This window comes from Musca autumnalis, unplaced genomic scaffold, assembly GCF_047663935.1.
Source record: "Musca autumnalis isolate F117 unplaced genomic scaffold, ASM4766393v1 scaffold_1, whole genome shotgun sequence".
NCBI classification, from domain to species: Eukaryota; Metazoa; Arthropoda; class Insecta; order Diptera; family Muscidae; genus Musca; species Musca autumnalis.
Genome location: NW_027411644.1, coordinates 314,812,276 through 314,837,507, shown reverse-complemented (window position 1 = coordinate 314,837,507; position 25,232 = coordinate 314,812,276). Strand labels below are relative to the sequence as shown.

Sequence of the window (25,232 nt, the reverse complement as noted above, 5' to 3'; positions counted from 1 at the left end):
AATGTGAAAACTGAGTATTTTAAATTTCTTCTATGAAATTCAACCAGTAGCTAAATACGAATTAATAAACAAACATTATTTTCTTCACTTTACCCACACGTATACACAGAAATTAAAGCTATTTTTTTGTGTATCTTGCCCACCTACATTGCTGTAATTTTATTTATAACAAATTTGCTAATTAGATAAGAACAACTTTATGAGCAATACTTTGCTAAAGATAAGATTTTTGTTTTTCCTTTTTATAGAAGGAAGTGGAAGGTGGTATTCACATTCGCAAAGTTGTTGTCATGTTTTATGTCTAAATGTGATAGAGATAATAATACGAAGAAGAAGTAATCATTCTATTAAACACATTCCTACATATATATACTCTAACATGAGTTCGTAATATTTATCAGAACATTTCAAATGTTTGACTACATTTCATAGCTATAAAAAAATGAACACCGATAAGCCAACAAAGATTTTGATAATCACTTCAGATACATTGTGCAGACTTTCTCCAGATTTCGGTCAGACATTTCTGAGCACAAATAATTTTATAGCTTTGACATGTGTATGTTAAGGCCTCGACACATAAGAAGCATGGCATTCTAGATTAAGTCTTATCTGGTAAATGAGTAAAGATCAAGTTCGACCTAATTCAAATATGATTCTGAAATCTTAACTTGGTCTTTATTCTTGTATCAGATATGACTTCAGCAAGAATGTCATGCTTCTTATGTGTCGAGGCCTTTACATTTTTGAGAAGATTTTTATTGTTCTGCCATTCCTAAAAAATAAAAACGCATACGCTATAGAGGTGATGAAAAAACTTCAGATATATAGTACAGAATTCTTTTCGACTTTTGTCAGACATTTCTGGCCGCAATTAAAAACATTACTCCGACACGAGTACGTAAGATTTGAAGATTTATCGGAAAATTTTAATTCAGGCGGCTTTTCGTTTTAGAGAACATTTTTGTGATATTTTATTTTCGAACAGCGGACGACATAAAAAATGGAGATGTGTTGTATAACCAGAAATTATCTCAGGAACTATCAAAATTGTCAAAAACATACTTATTGCTCAAAGGAATAATCTCAAAACTTACCTCTACATGGTAGGTAGGCAGGCCAGAGGCTTTCTCGGCCTTGCAGAGTGGTACAAAAGGTTTGTAGCCAATTTTTCTTTCATTGCGTCCCCCATAACCGAGGTATTGTCGACAAAAAAGAAATTTCGTTGGACCGAAAAAGCGCAGACTGCATTTGACTATCTCAAGAAGCTTCTGACTTCTGCCCCTATCCGCTCTAACCCCGATTTTTCGAAAAAGTTTTATTTACAGTGCGATGTCTGTGATGTTGGTATCGCTGCAGTTAGATGAGAAAGGAAACGAGAAGCCAATTGCATTTATGTCTCGCAAACTGAGTACAGTCCCAACAAAATTATTGGGTAAACGAAACCGAATGCTTAGCAGCAGTCGAAGCTGTAAAAAATGTCGCTGCTATTTCGAGTTACAATAGTTTGAGGTTATCAATGGTTGACGAAGCAGCCAGGTTTAATCGGACATTTAGCCAGATAACACCCATCAAGCTACAAGGCAGGACGAATACATTATTAGCTCAATAATATTGGAAATTCTGCTTAATAATTGTTCCGCAAACATACCAGAAGGGACAAGGGAAACTTCTCTCATATCAATGAGTGCACCCCGATTCATATTAGCTCAATGATAATGGACCTACGAGTACTATTTATCGCCGAGTCCGAACGGCATGTTTTAGGACACCACTTGTAGGGAAGTTTTAAATGGCTCAAATACTCAGAAAATGTCGCCAACATTATAATTGTTCCCCAAACATGCCAGGCGGGACAAGGGAGACTTCTCTCATATCAATGAGTGCACCCTGATTCATATTAGTTCAATGATATGGGACCTACAGTTTATCGCCGAGTTCGAACGGCACGTCCTACGACACCACTTGTATAGAAGTTTTACACGGCTGAAATACTCAGAAAATGTCGCCAACATTACGAAGGGGAATTCTGCCACCGTGGAATCCAATTCAAGACCTTCTGCGTGCAAGGCTGGTGTGCATACCCTTGCAGCACGGTAGCCCCCATTCTGCTTACGACTCCTAAAGGTATGCATCACACACTGTTAAATGTGGCACATACACGTCCTGGAACAATGCTTTACTTTAATACCAACGAATGGTTTTATGCATTTACAGTTTCTCCAATTTTCTAAGAATTTAAATGAACATTTTTGTTTGCCTAAAAGTATGCATCGAACACCCTGAAATGTTATGGATTTATAATCGAGTATTTTCTTCAGAATACATGATCGGCAAAATGAGATTTATATGGTATCAATAACTTGAAGATAACATCAGTCGACTGATTTCTTAGAAAGCAACATGTTTTGTATTGGAGTATTAATTCCGCCTAAAACTATGATTATCTATTTGTCTTTCATTGAACATTCTTGTTATATCTGAAATATAGATGGCGTTATAACATATAACGAACGCAATTTTCTTATCCTCTTAGAGCGATTTTTCACAACCTCATCAATATATCGAACACATTGGGAGCCTTATGGAAAATTTCAGCATCTCAGTTTTTAATTAACTTATTAAATGGAATATATGACATAAAGCTTGATTGAAGTGTTGACCCGAAAATGTTTAAAAGCTACAATATGTTTTTCAAATTATTTTTAAATTGTTGAATTTAATTTTTTTTACAATACAAAACTCAATTCGTATAACTTTTTATTTTCTAAAGGGCCTTACTCATTTGCTTTCCTTGAAATTCCATTAAAAGCTCTGTCTATAATTGCCTTCCATAGTCCAACAGCGTTGCGGTAGTGGGTCAAATTTGTTTACCTTAATTGTTTAGAACTCCAGAGATGAAGTATATTTTATGTTCATCTGTTAAATGTTTAAATTTCATTGAGTTCTAAAAATAACAATACTGCTTTACATTTAATTTCTTCATCTGCCAGTTTACTATAAACAAATTTTATTTTACAATGAATATATCTCGGATGCTCCAAAAAGCTTTATTTTACAGATATTCAACATAAAACTAGATAGAAAAAACTTAAACTTCCATCTGGTCGAACTTTTATATTCTAAGAAAAAAAAAAAAAAAGCAGAACAGAAAATACCGCAACAACTCTTTCCGCCTTTGGTCGCACTTTGGGATCATTGAGCATAAAATAAACAAAAGCTAATGCTGTTGAATTTTTTTTTTTTTTTTTTTTTTTTTTTGCCGGCTGGTTGCTGTGGACTCTTGTGGCCCCTGCTTTCTTCCCCTGTGTAATGGACGTTATCATCACATAAAGTCCAAACTGATGATGATTCTGATGATGATGCTATGTGTAGCCACCACGACTATTTGCTTTTCATGTTGGCACTATTGGTATGAGCATTATTTCTATACACACTTTTAGCTAACATTAAAGGCATCTGCCAGCCTGCCAATGATATGCTGCTGCCGCAAATGGACTTTGATGTTGGACCTTTGAAAATTCGACAGCAGGAAAACAACATAAAAAACCAAATAAGAATTGTGTTTTCATTTCTATTCCGAACCACTACAACAGCAGCCAGCATAAATATATCTGTGAATTTCCGCATTTTTTGTTGCTGTTGTTTAAATTGTTCCCATTAGAGGTAGCACTGAATGAATGGTTAATGGCATCCGTTTCATTCGTGTGTGGTTTAAATTTTATTAAATTTCCTTTCTAATTTTGGAACTATTCAGGTTTAAAATAATTATTACAGAGTTTCAAAAATGTAGAGATGTTCATAAGGATGTGTTCATATGTTTCATAGACTATGAAAAGGCTTTCGACACTGTCAAACATGATAAACTGATAAACATACTAAGAGATATTGGGATAGAAGAAAAGGAAATTAGGTGTATAAGAAATCTATATTGGAACCAAACCGCAAGACTTGAAATAAATGGTGAAGTTACAGACGAAGTCCCCATATCCAAAGGTGTTCGACAAGGCTGCATATTATCACCCCTCCTCTTCAATGTATACTCTCAGCGAATATTTTGTGAATCAGTTGAAAAAGAACGCATGGGTATAAAAATACACGGCAAGATGGTAAACAATATACGATACGCCGATGATACCACCATAGTTGCTGGCAGTATGTCTGATCTACAACATCTACTAAACAAACTGACACAAATAAGCGAAATATATGGTCTCAATATAAATATAAAAAAGACAAAATACATGGTGATCAGTAGAAAAGATAATAACATTTTTGATACAACACTAAAAATAAAGAACGAGACAATTGAGCGTGTAAAAACATTTAAATACCTTGGTGTCCTAATAAACGACAACTGGAATAATTCAAATGAAATCAATCGTCGAGTGGAGATGGCTAGAGATACCTTTTTCAAATATAAAACCGTGCTAACAAATCATGACATAAGCTTAGCAACAAAGATAAGATTTGTGAAATGTTACATTTGGTCAGTGCTACTATATGCAGTCGAAACCTGGACTATTAAAAGTGCAGATGAGAAGAAACTCGAAGCTTTCGAAATATGGATATATCGACGAATTTTAAGAATACCATATACTGCACATATAACAAACCAGGAAGTTCTTCGAAGAATGAACCATGACAGACAACTCCTGCATACTGTTAAATCGCGAAAAATCTCATACTTAGGTCATCTAATGAGAAATGAAAAATACAAATTTATACAAAACATTATAAAAAGCAAAATAGAAGGAAACCGAAACAGAGGCAGGAGGGAGACATACTGGCTAAAAAATATTCTAGATTGGACGGGATACAGAGATGAAACCAACTTACTATATGCCGCTAAAAATCGAGAGCTTACATACACTTAGATAATATCTATATTTTGAAATATATTTTTGAATATGTAAACAATAATATTGTATGATCGCTTTACATCCGAATATCGGATACGCAAATAAAGAAGAAGAAGAAACATCGTTAGAACAACTATTTCTGAAGTGGTTTCAGTCTTTGCTAATTTCTTTATGTAAATTTTCCCCGCTAGATGCCACCTCACACATTGCGCCATTTTTCGTTCTAATGGTTGATGGGTGTTTAAGTTACAAGGCAGGTGGACTATATTTTTAGCTCAATAATATTGGAAATGGTTTCAATTTCCTAACCCTTCTTACCGATGTCATAAACTCGTCATTATTTCGCACAAATTCACAGAAATGGGCTCAAGTTTTCTGAACGTTCAAGTACAGGGTGTTCTTGTTCTTCTGGAGTGGTTTGAGTCTTCGCTAAAGTCATTACTGTCCTCTTTCTCCCCTAGATGTCACCTCGTTTCTGTGATGCTATGTTGCAAATGTTATGCTTCAACAATTTTTGGCGCGCATTAAGACCTTTTTTTCTCATTACAAAACATTTGGCATTTCCATTTGGTGCGTGTGTAATTCTCTCTTTTTTTGCCTTTCGTTTTATAAACGTTTTGCCTTTGTGTAAACAAATTGTATTTTAAATGTGTTCAACACATTTGCCAATTTTTCTAGACTTTTTGTCTTACCACATAATGTTGCTTTTTGGCCAGCATATGCAGGCGTTTAATTCTCTATTTTTCCCTTTGAATTGCAATTTGCCACAAAAAGTTGGCACAAATGGTTGGTACAATATCTTCAGCATCTTCTAGGAGAATTGCAGATCACAAGTATTATTGCGGTGTTATAGTTTTTTATTATTTTCTTTTAATTCAAAAAAAAAGAAAAAGAAACACAAGGCAAAAGAATATACTATTGCGATAGTGTACTCCATTTTTGGCTTTTGGAAGAAATTTCAAAGTATTGTACTTCTTCTTCATCTTCGGAAAATGTGTGTAATGGGTGGTGGTGGTTGCATAAAATGCAACACCACACTTAATGTAGGCCAACAAGTACATTCAACTCATACCCAAACCACCAACTCCTACTACATATACACTACACTAGGTGGCATTATGGGTCTTGTAGCCCGCCACCCCACTACCATGTACTACTCGCCTATTTCTTTCTTTATGGTGAACTTTTTTCTCTCTGTAATGGAAAAAAGTCATCTGCACCGTCAGAGTTTGCCATCATAATATGTTTATTTTTATTGTTGCAACAGCATCGGCAGGATAAACCAACCAACAAAAACTATAATGCATTTTGCTCCCCTCTATGTCATGCTACGGGAAAGAGAGATCAGGGGATACCCATGAGAAATATTCTCAAAAAAAGTTAAATGGAATTTCCGTAATAATTTTCATTTATTGAGTTTTTCTTCGTAATTGAAATGTAACGGATCCACAGATAACAGATAACAATAATATTGAATTCACTGAAAAAATGTTTATTTGTAAGGATAATCTAATGAATAACTAAATCCTTGAACACGAGAAGTTTGAATACAAAAAAATTCAATTATCCGATATTTTTCAATTTTAAAACTGAGGGATAAGGGGAGGCTACTCTAACAAAAAGACTTATGGAGTGGTTTGAGTCCTTGCTAACTGCGTTTATTGCATATTATCCGCTAGATGTCACCACACTTTATTATTTTTTCTTTATAACTTCTGATTTATTTTAGTTTTAGGTCAGGTCTAGCCCCTACCAATTTTAATAGTTTTAAAGAATTTTTTCCTTTTAGCACCTAGAAGCTTCTATTGAATTTAAGAATTCTACTCATACAATGAAATTATTTATAATACCCTCGATTTCTCAAAGACTCATCTTGGATCTATGATTTCTGGAAATCCTTCAAATTAGCCCCTGATTTATTCGGCAATATTGTTTTTTCTTCGACCAATGAAGATTCGTCCAAGATCGTATCCGAAGCATCGAGGGAATCTTCTCGACTTCCAAAGGCTAACATCATTTCGAAGGTTTACCTGAAATATGTAGATTGGATTAACTTTCCTGGTAGGCCTCTCTACCAATTCGTTGTCATGCCACTGCAACGCTCCTGCCATAATGCGTCGTTTAGTAGATGAACTGATACCTCCAGATACCTTATGAAACTGCGTATTCGGTTATTTAGACAATTTGTGGTCGTAGTTTCTTAAATTTTTTTACACATTTAGCCGTTCTTGTAAGTCTGGCAGACCAATTTCGCATTTCTGCTTTACCGAAGCGAAACATTTATACCATATAATTGGCGACGGCAGTATTAAAACCGATCCCCAAAAATGGACTCCATACTGTCTTGCCATGCAACCAAGAATTATAAGCAGGTCCAGAGGTTTTCTCCACCTTGTGGGGGTAGTACCGAAGGTTTATAGCCAATTTTTCTTATAATGTGTTCCCCATAACCGAAGTATCGTCGACAAAAAAAGAAATTTCGTTGGACCAAAGAAGCGAAGACTGCATTTGACTATCTCAAGAGGCTCATGACTTCTGCTCCCATCTTCTCTAATCCCAATTTTTCGAAAAAGTTCTATTTACACTACAATGCCAGCAAGTTTGATATTAAAATCGTCCTCCAGAAAATCGACTCCATTCCGTCTTGCCCTGTACCCAAAAATATTAAGCTAGTCAGATGTTTTCTCGGCCTTGTGGGGTAGTACAGAAGGTTTGTAACCCAAGTATTGCCGACTAAAAAAAGAAATTTCGTTGGACCAGAGAAGCGCAGACTGTATTTTACTATCTCAAAAAGCTCCTGACTTCTGCTAACATCCTCTCCAACCCCGATTTTTCAAAAAAGGTTTTATTAACACGGCGATGCCAGCGATTTCAGTATCGGGGCAGTGCTGGTGCAGTTAGATGAGGAAGGAAACGAGAAACCAATCGCTTTTATGTAGCACAAACTGTGTACAGCCCAACGAAATTACAGTAAAACCTAGTGCTAATACTAAGCATCATTCGAAGCTGAAAAAAGATTCGCTGTTATCTCGAGTTGCACCAGTTTGAGGTCATCACCGGCCATTCTAAGTTGTTGTTGTTGTAGCGTAGAAACCTATGAAAGCATAGGTTTGATGCTGGGTCGGTGTTTCAGGTCAATCTGGTACGAAAGGCGCCGCTGCTGTGGGATTGGACCATTCTTCGTTTGTAATGGTTGATGACGCAGTCAAATTTAGCCGGACGTTTAGCTGCAAGGCAGGTCGAATACATTTGTAACTCAATAATATTAGAAATTCTACTTATGGCTCCTAAAAGTATGCATCACACCCTGTTAAATGTGGAAAATATACGCCTTTGAAAAATGTTTTACCTAAATTCCAACGAATGGATTTGGCTTGGCCTTATACCCATGAAGAAGGCCCAGCATTTCCAATTTCTCCACTTTCTAAGTATTTAAAGAAACATGTTGCCTAAAAGTATGCATCACACACCGTTGAATGTTTCGGATTTATACTTGAGACTTTGCTTATGTCTTTTCTGCTGAAAAACAAAACAATCACAATATGAGATTTCTCTCATAACATAGATTGATTAAATGTTTAGCTTAGAGGTAGTTTACACTATCTATCAATGGCATATGACACGAAATAAAAACATTCCATATCTACCCACGCAGGCAATGTAGAGACGTAATGTTATTACAATTTTGCTGGTGTGGACGCACCAAGTAAATGGCGTAAGGAAAATCCCCAGTATTGCACATATTAGCGACGGTATAATGATGGAAATTTTCATGTCATATGACATTTACATATAGTGTAAACTACCCCTTAATAATATTAGAAATCATACGTTCTTCTCCTAAAAGTATGCACTATACACCCTTAAATGTGATGCATTATAATTGAGAATGATCCTTATTTGAAATCATTTTTTTACATGTCTGAAGTCAAAAAAATCCCCAACACAAGTTTTTTAATAACTTCACGATGATGTGGTCGTAATGATTATGAAGTTTGATCTGCAGTCCTTTGTAATTCAGATTATAATGAGTTGTCATTACCTTGTAATGTATTGAGCAACGACACAAGTTGGAAATGCTTGAAAAAATTTATTAGTGCCTTCGCCATATTTTTCATGTAATTTTCAATTTCTCAGAATATTAAGGACTTTTCGCCTAAAAGTATGCACCATACATTAAATTATTTTCAAATGCTTACATAGCCTAATACAAAGTAAATAGTGGTGCGTTTTGTTTAAATAAAGTGGGTTTCAGATGTATGGAAATTTCAAATAAAAAATATACTGCTATCCAAAGAGTTTCTATTTCTAATTGGTTCTATAAATACTTTCTGAAATTTTGGACCATTTCAGGTCATCTGTAGAAGGATTTTTTATCAGCATTTTATGTTTTAATACTCAAACCCACTTGTTTACACTTGTTTTTCCAAAAGCCTACTCTAAAAACCGAACAAAACAATTTACCTCAAAAATACATTAAATCCCGCTATATGAGCTTTTTTCCTCTCTTCAACATAACAATTTGTTTATCTTGGGAATTTATTTACATACATACTTACATATTTATATCACCACTTAACCTCAAATGTGTTTATATCCGGGGACTAAATTTGTGTAAATACCTCTTTTATTGTTTCAATTACATATCTTTTTTACATTTCAACATACTCAACTGTACCCAACAAAAATTCCACACATCATTAAATTAAAACAAATACACACAATCCCAAAAACAAAATTTGCCAGCTATTTTATTGTGGCACCACTCTACTACTCTCATGATAACAATAAAAATTCTAGGTGTACTACAACGCAATTCTCCAAAAATATCAAAAGTTCAAAATGTGATTGAACTTCTTCTGCTGCTTGTGGTATATTGCTATGCTTCGGCCTCGGCGCCCATCTATTTGCTCTGTTCTTTAGTTTTGTTTGAATTTTTTTCTTTTTTCTCTACTTATCCATGGCTCCTGTGTGTTAGCGATTTGTTAGCATGCTGCTCGCTGTTGTCGACAAAAAGAACAAAATTTTGTGCACTATTTTATGCAGCACATAATGTGCCGCCACACTACTCAAGCAAGAACTTTTCCAAGTATACAGTGGGAATCATAAAAGGATGTGAAGAAATATTTTCTATATTTTGCCTGCTGCGGAGAAAATTGTTTGTGAAAGCTTTGGTTATTTTGCCGTTTTAGTTAAACTAAACATATAAGTTTAGCATTAACAGGGAAAAAGTGAGAAATAAAAATCCTTCGAAGTGAGAAGACTCATATCGATGCAGGTTGAGTGAGTTATTTGCCATATTATATATTAATGTTTTAATATCCCATACTTAAATGTTATTTTTGAATTCCAAGTCGTTACTTTGTGATATTGAAAAGGCTCAGCATCAAATACTTAGCCGATAATATTTTTTCAACGGCGTAAACTTGTCGCAATGTGTGTGCCTCGAAACATTTTTTTCAAAAAATATGATTTTCTAAATTAAATGTCTGTTACATAACCTGCGATAAGCTACTAATTTTTTACTACGACAACATTCTTTCCTTCTGATATCGAAAAATAGTACAAATTAGTAGAATCTTGCAGTTCAAATGGTTTTCTGAATTTTAATGTTTTTCTCTAAATTTTAATTTATTTTTTGTAACTTCTAGTTTGTCATTTTTTGTTTCATAGAATTGTCATTTTTTGTTTCATAGAATTGTCACAACTTTTGCCCCTTACTGTATATTTTTATTCTAATGTTGCTGAACATGCTGAAAGAATACAAAGCGTTAATTTTCCCAAAATACTAATTCATTGTCTATTTGCCTTTTTTCATCGAATCTCTTGACATTTTCAGTATGTTTCTTACCTATGCTCAACAAAATGTACAGTGGTTTCGTAAGACATTCCTAATGATGTTGTCAACAAAAATGTAATATTTTTTGTAAAATAATTAACATATTGCAGGAAGACCTAAAAACTCCTGGAAAAGAAGTCTTATGAAGGAGTTAGAATCCGCCGAAAAATCATAGAGGGAAATAATATCAATAGCGAATGACATATCATCCTGGAAGATGTTTCCAGAGGCCCCTATGCTCCTCAAGGAGTTAAGCGGAAAAGAACAATTATTGCACACATATGTTCCCACAGAAAAACTCTGGACAGGAATATCTTTAGTAACGTTGAAATGTGATATTGTCTGCCCTGGCAATCGAAACCTGGAATTCAGTGTGCAAGACAGACCATTGCACCACGCTGGCATCCAAATTATAAATTTGAAATTTTCCTTGAAAAAAATGCTGCTATGAAACAATTGATTACTAAAATGGGTTCCTGAAAGTATGCAACATACATTAACAAATTTTGGTGATAATATCTTTTTCATCTTAGTCCCATGTTTTCTCACTGGGGTTTACTTGGTTGTTGTTGGAGGACATCATCTGGATTTTTTTTATACCCTCAGCCTTTAGGCTAGAAAGGGTATATACACTTTGATACTACCAAAGTAGTATGTTTGGAGGAAATTCGCTTCAGTCGATTTAGCCATGTCCGTCCGTCTGTCTGGCTGGTGCGCACGATGACTCTCGAAAGGATCAACCGATTCGAACCAGATTTTGGGTATCGTAATATTTTGTCCAAACTTAGTTTAAAATTTGCACATCGTATTATTCCTTCCAGATATAGATCGGGTTTGAATATGGAGTATATAGGTCCACTTCTTCCGGTACCTCGCACACAAAATTCGCATAAAAGGAATTTTAAGACCACCTCTCGGATCGAGTTGAATTTTTTTTCAGTAGGTTGTCCTTGCGACTCCCTTTACGACGGTACAATTTTTTTCTTGCGTAAGTCCACACTTCTTGAGATATTAGCCTAAAAGCTACAGGAAACCCTGACGACACCAACCAAAATGCCAAATCTTTTTTTCCAACCTGTTTTGTTTTTTGGTCAGTGGCTGAGGGTATATCTCCGTCAGCACTGCTGAATGATACTTTCGTACTTGTTTTAAATTAAAATCTATGTTGGAGATCTGATGTCAGATACATATGTCTGTTGAAATGTGAAGCCACACATATGTTTGAAACTGTAATATTACCCTAATAATATCACCCTCGGTCTTTAGGCTAACGAGGTTCGCTTTAATACGATCTAAAATGTATCTCATCGAAATAATGGCTGGCTGGTGAACAAATAAACCGATTTTGTTTTAGCTCTGGTCCTCTTCATATTTTGCCCAAACCTTGTTTAAGTTCGGAGATGGGCCGTGTATTTGCACTTCTTCGAGTACCTCCCCCACAGATTTTCAAAATTATTCATTTAAATTCTAAAATTCGTTAAAATTCTCGAATAAAGTAATGAATTTGGTCAAAACTTTCTCAATAGGGTGGATGAAGTTTTTTGCAATAGGATGTCCTCAGGGCGGCTCCTATTATGGCAGTACATTTTATTCCAGGGCAAGTCCAAACTTCTTCACGAAACGATCCAAAAACCCCGCCGTACTTCGTAAAATATACTTCAAACGTATACCAAGTTCCAAGAAGATCTATATAGGACAACGCCTTCGGTTACCTTCCTCACAAAAGTTCAACATTTTCTCTTATGTGCTGTTTAAGCACATGCCTCAGATCGTTTCAAAATGTTTTGTAAAGACTGTCCCCGCGACCCCAACTACGGCGGTCTAAATTCGTCTAAATTCCTGAAATAATGACCAAATAGATCCAAAAAATCCTGCCAACATCAACTAAAGTGAATTGAGTATCCGATGGTAAATTTTCTTTCAAACGTACATAACGTTTCAGTAAGGTCTCTCCAAAATTCAAAATTTTCGCTTAACCGCAGTTTAAGGACTATTCGAGGATGGTTTTGAAATTTTTACCGAAGGTGCTTCTTGTGATCCTTAGAATGCCTTTCTCAAAAAAAACTTCAAAACTGTGGCAAGATAACTTACGAATTGAGTATACGGCGTTAAATTTTCTTTCAAACGTACGTAAAGTTTCATTAAAGACTCTCCAAAATTCAAAATTTTCGCTTATCTGCAGTTTAAGAACTATTCGAGGATCGTTTTGAAAATTTTTCCGAAGATGCTTCTTGTGATCCTATGAATGCCTTTCTCAAAAAAAACTTCAAAATTGTGCCTTTAGTACATAAAGTTTCACAAAAGTCTCATCAAAATTCGAAATGTTCATTTAAGTACAGTTTCGAGTGTCATTTTAACTAATTGAGGATCATTTTGAAATTTCTGCCGAATGTGCCTCTTATGATCCTTCGGATTCCTCATACATAAAGCTTCAAAATTGTCGCTTAAGTGCAGTTAAAGGGCTTTTGGTGGACAAGTCCATGCTTCCTAAAATAATGACCGAAAATTTAAAAAAAAAAAAATCCTGCGATAACAAACTAAAATATCTGAATCCTACCTATCGAAAAGAGTGACTGACATTGGACCAACCTTTGTATATCGTAATATTGCTCTCAAACTTCAATAAAATTAGAAGATAGACTATAGTGGACAATTACTTCCGGTACAACTTTCACAAACGTTAGTAAATAAAATCAGCTTGAGCCACGTCTTTGAAAAACATGTGTTAGCGTTCTGATCCAAACTCATAACTTCCGTTGGTTCATCACTGTATAAAACACATTCCATGTGAGAAATGAAAAGTTCGAGGACCGAGAAACCACTCCACAGCTGATATGTCTAATGAGCTGCTACCAACAGCGAAACCAGGTCACATAATGGTGGTTGTGTGTGTTCGAATCGTCGGCTTTCCTTCTTCACTTGCATAACATCTCAAACCTAATGTCTAATATCCGACACGTTTGAACAATTTCGGAAAAAAGTCGTTTAGATTTCGTTCCGATTTCTAAATGATTTTTCGGAGACGATATATCCTTTCCGAATTTCCCAAGGATTTTCCTCAGATTTCGTTACGAAATCGGACTGAAATCGATCCGATGTCGCTCCGACATTTCTTTCCGAAGTTATGTCAACCACTTCATATAAGTTTCGTTAAGATATCGTTACGATTTCGGATCAGATATCGGATGTATCGTCCGAATTTTGTTCCGATTTCGTTGCGATGTCGGTACGACTGGTTTGCTGGGATCTTCGACTACAACACCACACAACACACACACAACTTCGTCTACAACCAGAAATTAATTAAAATTAATATTAAATGATCTTCGCCCTAATAGGCAAATTTTTCAAATAAAAAATATCAATATTTTCGCTTAAGTGCAGTTCGGGATTGTTTGGAAATTGTCTCCTATATACGATATAATTTTTTTTTTGTTAGCAAGTCCATGCTTCCCTACATAATGACCCAAAATCTCTGACCAAAATAGTTTATGACTCCCAAAATTAGATAAATTATCACATTCTTTGAGGTAACTCCTCCGCAAAAGTTCAACTTTTTTGGGCATTTATCCACTTCTCGTATTGCGTTTAAATTGTGGGTAGTCGTTGTTGATCATAACTACAACATTATAAATGTCATAATATTTAATAATATTTAAGGCTACGACTTATACACCTCTCCCACTAAAATTTTAGTAGTCATTGTGGACTAAATAATTTGTCATATAATTTTTGATTTAAAACCATATGACTATTGCCTAAAAGTATGCTACAATTTTTTACATTTTCTCTCTTAAAACATTCTTCTTGAGTAAACGGGTCAAGTAAGGTCACAATTACTCAAGATTCACAATTTAAATATTTAAAATATTTAAACGGATTGTTCAGACCAATTATCCAATTTCAAACTTTTTGAGAATTATTATGATCTCCACGACCACATTTAAAGACAAATAACAATCCCTGCTTCGAAGAGACAAGAAATTATTCAAGCGATATTTTATTTGGTCACATTCCTTGATGTATCTCAACCCCCAAAGTTCAACATTTTTGGGCCTTAATCGATTTCTCGTATTGTGTTGAAATTGTGGGTAGTCGTTGTTGATCATAAGTACAAAATTATAATATTTTTTGCTGGGGGAACTCTGAGATATGGACCCCGAAATGTCCCAATATTAAAGGCTACGACTTCATACACCTTTCCCACTAAAATTTTTAGTAGTCATTGTGGACTACACAATTTGTCATATAAGTTTTGATTTAAAACCATATGACTATTGCCTAAAAGTATGCTCGAATTTTTCAAGGTCACAATTACGGAAGATTCACAATTTAAATATTTAAAATATTTAAACGGATTGTTCAGACCAAAAAATCCAATTTCAAGTTTTTTTTTTGCGAATTATTATGCTCTCCACGACCACATTTAAAGACAAATAACAATCCCTGCTTCGAAGAGACAAGAAATTATTCAACCGATATTATATTTGGCCTTCTATAGAAAAAAACTTCTCTACAAGCGGTGTCTTAAGAAACGCCTTTCGGACTCGGCAATAGAAAGTAGGTCCCATATCATTGAGCCAATATGAATCCGGGTGCACTCATTGATATCGTCCCTTTGTTGAACAATTATAATTATATATTATAATAAGTCGATCTATTGGTCTTCTAAAGTATCTATTGATCTTCTAAAGTAGACCCAGTGGTCTTTCATAGTCTCCCAAAAGAAGTCCTCTTGTTCATCTATACGAAGATTTATTGGTCTTCTATAAGAAGAACTATTGACGCCTTATAATAAGACCTATTGAACTCCTATAAGATGACTTTTTGGTCATCTCTAGGAAGACATATAGGTTCTCTATATTAAGACATATAAGTCCTCTGACAGTAGGTAGAGATCATCAAAATTTAAAACTTTTCCAGAAACAATCCCCAGAAGTTATGAGCCGATTATTTACAGTTTGAAAGTCTAGAAAGTTAGTTACGCTCTCCTCGTCCACAATTAAAGTCAACAACCCTATTTCTGAGGAGACAAGAAAGTATTCAACCGAGATTATATTTCGAATACATTGTCTCCTCCTTAAATATTTGTAAATTTGTTGAAATCATCTGTTTAACCATGATTTACATAATTTTCTTTGTATCCTTTACCATAAGTCTTTTCTAATCACGTTAAACCAACAACAGGCACACGTGCTCCTGGGGAACAGTATTCTTTATCCTGTGGATTTAGGATTTCAGGAACTACAATAACATATGTTCCATATGTTTTTTCCCAGCCTAAAAGTAGACAATAGAAGGCACACGTACTCCTAATGAACGATACTCTTCATCCTGTTTAATATTGTGGCTTTCATGAACTACACCATATGTTATACGCCTTTGGCCTGCCTAAAAGTAGGCACCTCATGAACGATTTTTATCTTTTCTTCCTGTTTCAACACCACTGTGCTCCACATGTGCGTGTGTGTGACTAGTAATTATCAATGTAGTTGAAGGAAAAAAACAAATGATTTCTTACCTTTAAAAATAAACCACCAAAACGTGGAAAGCAAAACAAACTGAAAACGAAGGCGAACATTTTTCTCAGGCAAGCTGTCAATGTTTATTTGTTTATGTGTCCAAATGGCATAAACATAAAATGGCCCATACTTTACAGCATGACATCCAACTATTGGTTGGGAATGCAGGGACGTGGACAGGTGTTTTAAATGGCGAAAGTATCGAATTAAAAAAAAAAAATAGGTTCTAATTCCCTAAAGTCATCAGTCAAAAGGGCTTGAATGGAATCCTATGAGGAGGAATTAAAAAATATAGCTAGGTTTCATGGAATATTTAGACCCCACCAAAATGCAATAAATGCGATGGCCCTATCCAAATATTTGTGGAAATGCAGAGGCGAGGGTAGGTGTTTTAAGGACAGGGAAAGTCACGAATTTAAAAAAAAAAAATAGGTTCTGATTCCATAAAGTCATCTCTCTATAAGGACTTAAGAGAACCCTATTGGCGGACATTTAAAATTAATTGTAACGAGGTTCCCATGAAAGCTTTAGACCCCACCTTAACATTTAACAATTGCGGCGACCCTGTTTAAGTGCTTTGGAATCAATTTTGTTCTATAATAATTGTTAGTTTTCTTTTTCAGAGAAGAAAAACAAAACAAACCATCTAAGCGTTTTGAATCTGTTCAATGTTCACGCATTGGAAAAATAATAAAGTAATGACCATGATGAAATTTTTACAATGTGTTGTTCTATTCTTCTATTTGGTTCCAGTATTTCCCCATGCGTTGATGGTTAGTCATGGTACTTGTGTTGGGATTGCGTTACTTGTTTGTTTGTCTGTCTGTCGATTTGCTTGTTGTCGTTAAAAGCGTTTTGCAATTGCAAATCGATATATTTTTACAATTTCTGCTGCTGCTGCTGTTGCTCTGTATCAACATATTTCATCGTCACGTTGTTGTACACTTTGTCGTGCCCCGTCTGTCCCCCTCTCCCCTTCTTCTTAAAAACTTGTCGGATCCTCTTGGGTGTAGTTTGTTTTCTTCTTCTTCTTGTACTTTTGCTTCTCGGCATGGGTAAATTGAAAACGACATCAACAAAATGATCTCATGCACGTTGTTTTCGCTTTTCTTGCAACAACATCAACTGAGGCACTCTATGGAGATGGTGCTGCATCTACACACTTTGACAAATTTAAGCAGCAGGGGCAACCCAGCAAACCAATCGTACCGACATCGTAACGAAATCGGAACAAAATTCGGACGATACGTCCGATATCTGATCCGAAATCGTAACGATATCTTAACGAAAGTTGTATGAAGTGGTTGACATAATTTCGGAACGAAATGTCGGAGCGACATCGTATCGATTTCGGTCCGATTTCGTAACGAAATCTGAAGAAAATCCTTGGGAAATTCGGAATGCGAATTTTTTCCTCCGAATTTTCGTACAGATTTCTTAACGATTTCGGAATAATATCGTATGAAAATCTGAGGTTCCTTCCGAACTTTCGTAAAGATTTCTGAACAATTTTGGAATAATTTCGTATGATTATCGAAGGAAAAAAATTTTCTCTGTTGACTATTTTTTATTGATCAATTTTTTCTTTGTTATGTTTTTTATTGGAAGATTCTAATTTCAAAGATATCTAATGATTTTCACTGTAGTTATCATTTTGTAGTTGTAACAGAACAATTTAAACTTTGTGTACGAATATGTTGAGTCTATCTGAACTAGTTTGAATTATTATAGGTTGCATTTATATTTAAAATATTCAAAAACTGTATATGCGAATTTTATAACCAACCATTTTGTTTTTCAACAACAAACTAAAATGTTGCTTGTTAGATATATACAAAAGGTGGTTGTTGTGCGAAGGGAAATTTGTTTCCGACATATCGATCCGAATTCGTAACGAAATCGGAAGAAAAACAGTAGCATATTCGAAGGGAAATTTACTTCCGACATTTTCTCCGAAATCGGAACGAAATCTGAACGAATTCCCCTACGAAAAATCGTATAGAAATCGAAACGAAATCTGTACGATTTTGCTTCCGAAATTGTTCCGATATGTCGGACATCCGACATTTGGTTTGCTGGGAATATACGCACGTTGCACATTGGCCATTGGGTGGATGTGGAAGCACGTTCTATGTACATGCGTTCCTGGGCCGACAAACACTCACACACTCTCAGTGTACTTTTAAGTACAGTATCCAATGTAGTGCTGCTGCTTTTTGTTCTTGCTGTTTATTTGTTTAAGGCGTTGCGTGTGTCGTCTCTTTGACTTGGATTTTTATACAATCGACACCACTCAACCAGGAACTCATAAAATCTATGAGCTGTAGAATTAAGGAGTGTCGTCTTTACCCCGTTTATTTCCATGCACTCTTGTGGTCCACAAATGACTACTGCTCTGATGCTGTTTGCGTTTTCAATTTTGATTTCATTTTCCCGTTATGGAACTTGCAATCGATAGAAAGCATCAGCATCTTCTCCTCTTAGCCACTCATGCAAAACACATAAATATACAATTTTTACAAAGTTAATTCAGAGGCAACCAGCCACACGCATTTCTTTCTATACACCCAAAGCTAAAAGGGCAAACAGCAGCAGAAGGCTACATGGAAAGTTGAAATCCTCATAATTTGTTATTATTATGGCTTTCTTGGGTATTTTCCCATAATGTTATGAGGTTTTCTCCGTTTTTTTTTTTTTTCTAGTAAATACACAGTGATTTTCTGTTTTGAATTTATGTATCAATATTTATTTCAACACATTTCCAGAGGTAATTTACAAAAGAGATTAACTATTTTTTTTTTAAATTCAGCATTTGAGTTGATTTTTTTCTATAGAAAAAATCAACACACCTCAGTGAAGTGAGGTTGAATTTTTTCTATAGAAAAAATCAACACACCTTAGTGAGTGAGGTTGAATTTTTTGTATAGAAAACAAACTGAAAACGAAGGCAAACATTTTTCTCAGGCAAGCTGTCAATGTTTATTTGTTTATGTGTCCAAATGGCATAAACATAAAATGGCCCATACTTTACAGCATGACATCCAACTATTAGTTGGGAACGCAGGGACGTGGATAGGTTTTTTAAAGGGGGAAAGTAGCGAATCTTAAAAAAATAGGTTCTAATTCCGTAAAGTCATCAGACAAAAGGACTTGAATGGAACCCTATGAGGAGATTTTTTTTAATGTAGCTAGGTTTCCTGGAATATTTAGACCACGCCAAAAATTCAATAAATGCGATGACCCTATCCAAATATTTGTGTGCGGGTAGGTGTTTTTAAGGACAGGGAAAATCACGAATCTTTAAAAAATAGGTTCTGATTCCGTAAAGTCATCTCTCTATAAGGACTTGAAGAGAAACCCATTGGCGGACATGTAAAATTAATTGTAACGAGGTTCCGATGAAAGCTTTAGACCCCACCTATAGAAAAAAATCAACACACCTCAGTGATATGAGGTTGAATTTTTTCTATAGAAAAAATCAACACACCTCAGTGAACTGAGGTTGAATTTTTTCTATAGAAAAAAATCAACACACCTCAGTAAATTGAGGTTGAATTTTTTCTATAGAAAAAAATCAACACACCTCAGTGAACTGAGGTTGAATTTTTTCTATAGAAAAAGTCAACACACCTCAGAGAACTGAGGTTGAATTTTTTCTATAGAAAAAATCAACGCACCTCAGTGAACTGAGGTTGAATTTTTTCTATAGAAAAAATCAACGCACCTCAGTGAACTGAGGTTGAATTTTTTCTATAGAAAAAATCAACCCACCTCAGTGAACTGAGGTTGAATTTTTTCTATAGAAAAGACTCAACACACCTCAGTGAACTGAGGTTGAATTTTTTTCTATAGAAAAAATCAACACACCTCAGTGAACTGAGGTTGAATTTTTTCTATAGAAAAAATCTGCACACCTCAGAGGACTGAGTTTTTTCTGTAGAAAAAATTAACACACCTCAGTGAACTGACGTTGAATTTTTTCTATAGAGGTTGAATTTTTTCTATAGAAAAAAATCAACACACCTCAGTAAACTGAGGTGGAATTTTGTTGATAGAAAAAAAACTGCTCACCTCAGTGAACTCCGAGGTTGAATTTTTTCTATAGAAAAAACTGCTCACCTCAGTGAACTGAGGTTGAAGATTTTTTCTATAGAAAAAACTGCTCACCTCAGTGAACTGAGGTTGAATAGTTTTTTGTACAGAAAAAACTGCTCACCTCAGTGAACTGAGGTTGCATTTTTTCTATAGAAAAAATCTGCACCTCAGTGAACTGTGGTTGAATTTTTCTATAGAAAAAATCTGCACCTCAGTGAACGGAAACGAAGAACTTAAGTTTCTAAGGTCCTTTTAAAGAAAAAATTAATTTATTTTTTTCGTCAAATTTTTTTCTGAAATTGGTAGTATTTTTAGAGGAAAAATTTATTTTTTTTTAAAAAATTTGTTTTCTAAAGAAAAAATGTGTTTTTTCCTAGAGTAGAAAAAATGTCATTAGAAAAAACAAACAAATTTTATTTCGAAAAAATAAATTATTATTTATAAATAATATTTTTTTTCTATAGGAAAAATAAATAAAAAAATATAAATTTTTATTTCGAAAATAGAAAAAATTTTTTAAAGAAAAATAAAAAAAATTTAACAATTATTTTATTTATTTTCCTAAAAAATCAAATTATTTTTTTAGAATAAGAATATACAAATTTTTATATATTTTTCCTATCTCCTAAAGAAAAAAAAATATTTTTTCTAAATAAAAATTAAAAAAGGAAAAAAAAAACTTTTCAAAAAAAATATTTTTTTCTAAGGAAAAGATTATTTCTTGTAAACAAAAAAAAAAAAATTCTCAAAAGAAAAAAATATTTTTTACATAGAAACAAATTTTCATTAGAAAAAATAAATTTTATTTCAAAAAAAAAAAACAAATTTTTATTTAGAAATGATATTTTTGCTTTAGGAAAAATAAATAAAAAAAAAATAGAAATGTTTTATTTTCGAAAAAAGAAATTTTTGGGTAGAAACATTTTTTTAAAGAAAAATTAAAAAAAATTATTTTAACAATTATTTTATTTATTTTTCCTAACGAAAGAAATTATTTTGTTAGAATAAAAATTTAAAATTTTTTATTTATTTTTCCTATCTCCTAAAGAAAAAAATATTTTTTCTAAATGAAAATTAAAAAAAGGAAACAAAAAATTTTCAAAAAAACATTTTTTTCTAAATAAAAAATTATTTCTTGTAAACAACAAAAATTTTTTTTCAAAATAAAAAAATATTTTTTTCATAGGAACAAATTTTCATTAGGAAAATAAATTTTATTTCGAAAACAATAAATTTTTATTTAGAAATTATATTTTTTACTTTAGGAAAAATAAATAAAAAAATATAAATGTTTTTTTTTTCGAAAAAAGAAATTTTTATGCAGAAAATTTTTTTTAAGAAAAATAAATAAAAAAAATTATTTTAACAATTATTTTATTTATTTTTCTAAAGAAACAAATTATTTTTTTAGAATAAACTTTTTAATTAAAAATATTTTTTCTAAATAAAAATTAAAAAAAGGAAACAAACAATTCTCAAAAAAAATATTTCTTGTAAACTAAAAAAAAAATATTTTTTCGAAAGAAAAAAATACTTTTATAGCAGAAAAAGAAAAAAATGAGCCAAAGCTTCTAAGACCTTCTCCAAGGAAACAAAATAATTAAAGTTTTTGTATAAATTTTTTTCCAAAAATATTATATTTTTTATAATTTTATTTTTTCTAAAAAAATGTATTAAAAAATATTTCTTTTTAAAGAAAAATATTAATTTTTGCTAATACAAAATTGTTTTTTTTTTCAAAAATCGTTTTTCTTTAGAAAAAATTATTTTCCTGTCAAAAAAATATTTTTCTAAAGAGAAAATAATTATGTAGACTTTTTTTAAATAAATATAAAAAAATTTTTTTTTACAATTATTTTATTTATTTTCCTAAAGAAACAAATAATTTTTTTTAGAATAACAATTTAATAACAAAGAATAAAATTTTTCTTAATAAAAACTAAAAAGTGGAAACAAAAAATTTAAAAAAAAATATTTCATGTAAAAAAAATATATTTTTTTCAAAAGAATCAAATACTTTTATAGCAGAAAAAGAAAAAAAAATGAGCCCAACCTTTTCCAAGGAAACAAATTAATTAAACTTTTTGTATAAACATGTTTTTCCAAAAATATTATATTTTTTATAATTTTCTTTTTTCTAAACAAAAACTGAAATTTAAAAAAAAAAATATTTTTTCCTAAAGAAAAATTTGAATTTTTGCTAAAAAATATATTTTTTTTCGAAAATTGTTTTTTCCTTAGAAAAAATTATTTTCCTATCGAAAAAAATTATTTTTCAAAAAAGGACATTTATTTTTGCTAAAGATTTTTTTCCAAGGACCAAAAATTTATTTTGTTATAAAAAAATTCTGCACATATTTTATATATTTTTCTAAACAAAAAATTAGTTCTTGTAAAAAAATCTCAAAAGAAAAAAAACTATTTCTTGTAAACAAATAAAAAATATTTTTCGAAAGAAAAAAATATTTTTTTTTACAGAAAAAGGAAAAAATGACCCAAAGCTTCTAAGGCCTTTTCTAAAGAAACAAATTAATTAAACTTTTTGTACAAAAATGTTTTTCCAAAAAATATTATATTTTTTATAATATTCTTTTTTTCTAAAGAAAAAATTTAAACTAAAAAAATGTTTTTCCTAAAAGAAAAATTTAAATTTTTTCCAATAAAAAAATTTTTTTTTTCGAAAATCGTTTTTTCTTTAGAAAAAATATTTTCCTATCGAAAAAAATTAGTTTTGTAAAGAGGACATTTATTTTTGCTAAAGAATTTTTTTCTAAGGAACAAATTTATTTTTTTATAAAAAACTTTTTTTTGCCAAAGAAAAATATTATTTTTATACCCTCAGCCTTTAGGCTAAAGAGGGTATTTACACTTTGATACGACCAAAAATGTGCCTCATCGAAATAATGGTTTTAGACCCCAAGTATGTTTGTACGATATCTGTTTCAGACAATTTTGAGTAGATCTAGCAATGTCCGTCCGTCTGTCTGTCTGTCTGTCGGTCTGGCTGGCTGGTGCGCACGATAACTCTCGAACGGATCAATCGATTCGGTTCAAATTTTGGGTATCGACATATTTTGTCCAGATTCGATTTAAGTTCGAAGATGGGCCATATAGGTCCACTCCTTCAGGTACCTCCCCCACAAATGTTCAAAAATTGTCGCAAAATTTGTGCGCACGATAACTCTTGTAGGGAATAACCGATTTGGTCCATACTTTGCAGATCGTGTAACTTCTACCAAACTTAGATGAGGTTCCAATATGGACTTAATCGGTCCACTCCTTCGGGTACCTCCCACACAAAATTTCGGAAAAGTTTAGTTTAGGACCTGGTCTCGAATCGCTTTGATTTTTGTTTACGCAAGTTGTATTCGCTGTCCTCTATACGACGCTGTAAGTTTCATTAGGGGCAAGTCCATACATCCTGAGAAAATAGCCTGAAAGTTACAAAAAACCCTATGACACCGTGTGTAGTGGTTGGGGCACAAGATAACTTTCGAACGGATCTGCCGATTCGGTCCAAAATTTGGCTTTCGTAATATTTTGACCAAACTTAGTTCAAGTTCAAAGATGGATTATATCGGTCCACTCCTTCCGGTACCTCCCCCACAAAAGTTCGAAAATGTTCGAAAATTTGTGCGTACGATAACTCTTGAAGGGAGTAACCGATTTGGTCCATACTTTGCACATTATGAAATTTCTACCAGACTTATATGAGGTTTCAATATGGACTCACTCGGTAAACTCCTTCGAGTACCTCCCACACAAAATTTCGGAAAAGTTCAGTTTAGGACCTGCTCTCGAATCGCCTTGGTTTTTGTTGTAACATCTTGTATTCACTGTCCCCTATACGAAGGTACAAGTTTCCTCAGGGGCAAGTCCATACTTGCTGAAAAAATAGCCTGAAAGTTGAAAAACAAACCCTATGACTCCATGTTTATGGGTGGAAGCGCAAGATAATTCTCGAACAGAAATGCCGATTCCGGCCAAAATTTTGCCTTCGTAATATTGTTTCCAAACTTACTTTAAGATCTTAGATAAGCCATATCGGTCCACTCCTTCAGGTACCTCCCCCACAAAAGTTCAAAAATATTCGGAAAAATTGTGCGCACTATAACTCTTGATGGGAGTGACCGATTTGGTCCATACTTTATACATTCTCATAATAACTACCAGATATAGATCAGGTTCCAATACGGACTATATTTGTCCACTCAATCCCGTACCTCCCACACAAAATTTTGGATAAGTTCACTTTAAGACCTGCTATTGAATCACTTTGATTTTTGTTGAAGCAACTTACATTCGCTGCCTCAATTACGATGGTAAAAGTTGTTTCAGGGGCAAGTCCATACTTCTTGAGAAAACAGCCCGAAGGGTGTAAAACCCCCTATGGCACCCCTATGGTCTATGTCGGTCCATTCCTTTAAGTACCTTTCCCGCTAAATGTTTTAACTTTAATCCTAATAAAAATTTTTGTCTGTTCATAAGACCAAAATTTTGAAACCCCCTAAATACATAAGTTTTTTTGTGAAAAAAAGTGTTTCAATTTGCACAGGCTGAGGGTATATCTCTGTCGGCAAAGCCGACTGATACTTTTTTACTTGTTTTTTCTAAAGAAAACCTTCTGGTATTCTATAAGTGTACCGTTTGGCCTTCTATAAGAAGAACTTGTGGTTTTCTATAAGGAGACCATCTGGTTTTCTACAAAAAAAAAAAACTTTTTTATCTTCTGTGTCACCGTGTTGCAACGGTATGCACACACGCCTTGCACGCAGAAGATCGAGGGTTCGATTCCCCGGCCAGGCAACATCAAAATTTTCAACGGTGGCAAAATACCCCTCAGTAATGTTGGCGACATTTCCTGAGTATTTCAGCCTTGTAAAACTTCTCTATAAAGTGGTGTCGTAAGACACG

General features: G+C 33.4%; 1 protein-coding gene across 33 annotated transcripts in view; it reads left to right on the top strand.

Annotated features, from left to right (window-relative positions):
- The window catches only part of LOC141389958 (ubiquitin carboxyl-terminal hydrolase 46-like), a 426,104-nt gene that overhangs the window by 346,479 nt on the left and 54,393 nt on the right, over positions 1-25,232 (top strand). The window lies entirely within an intron of this gene.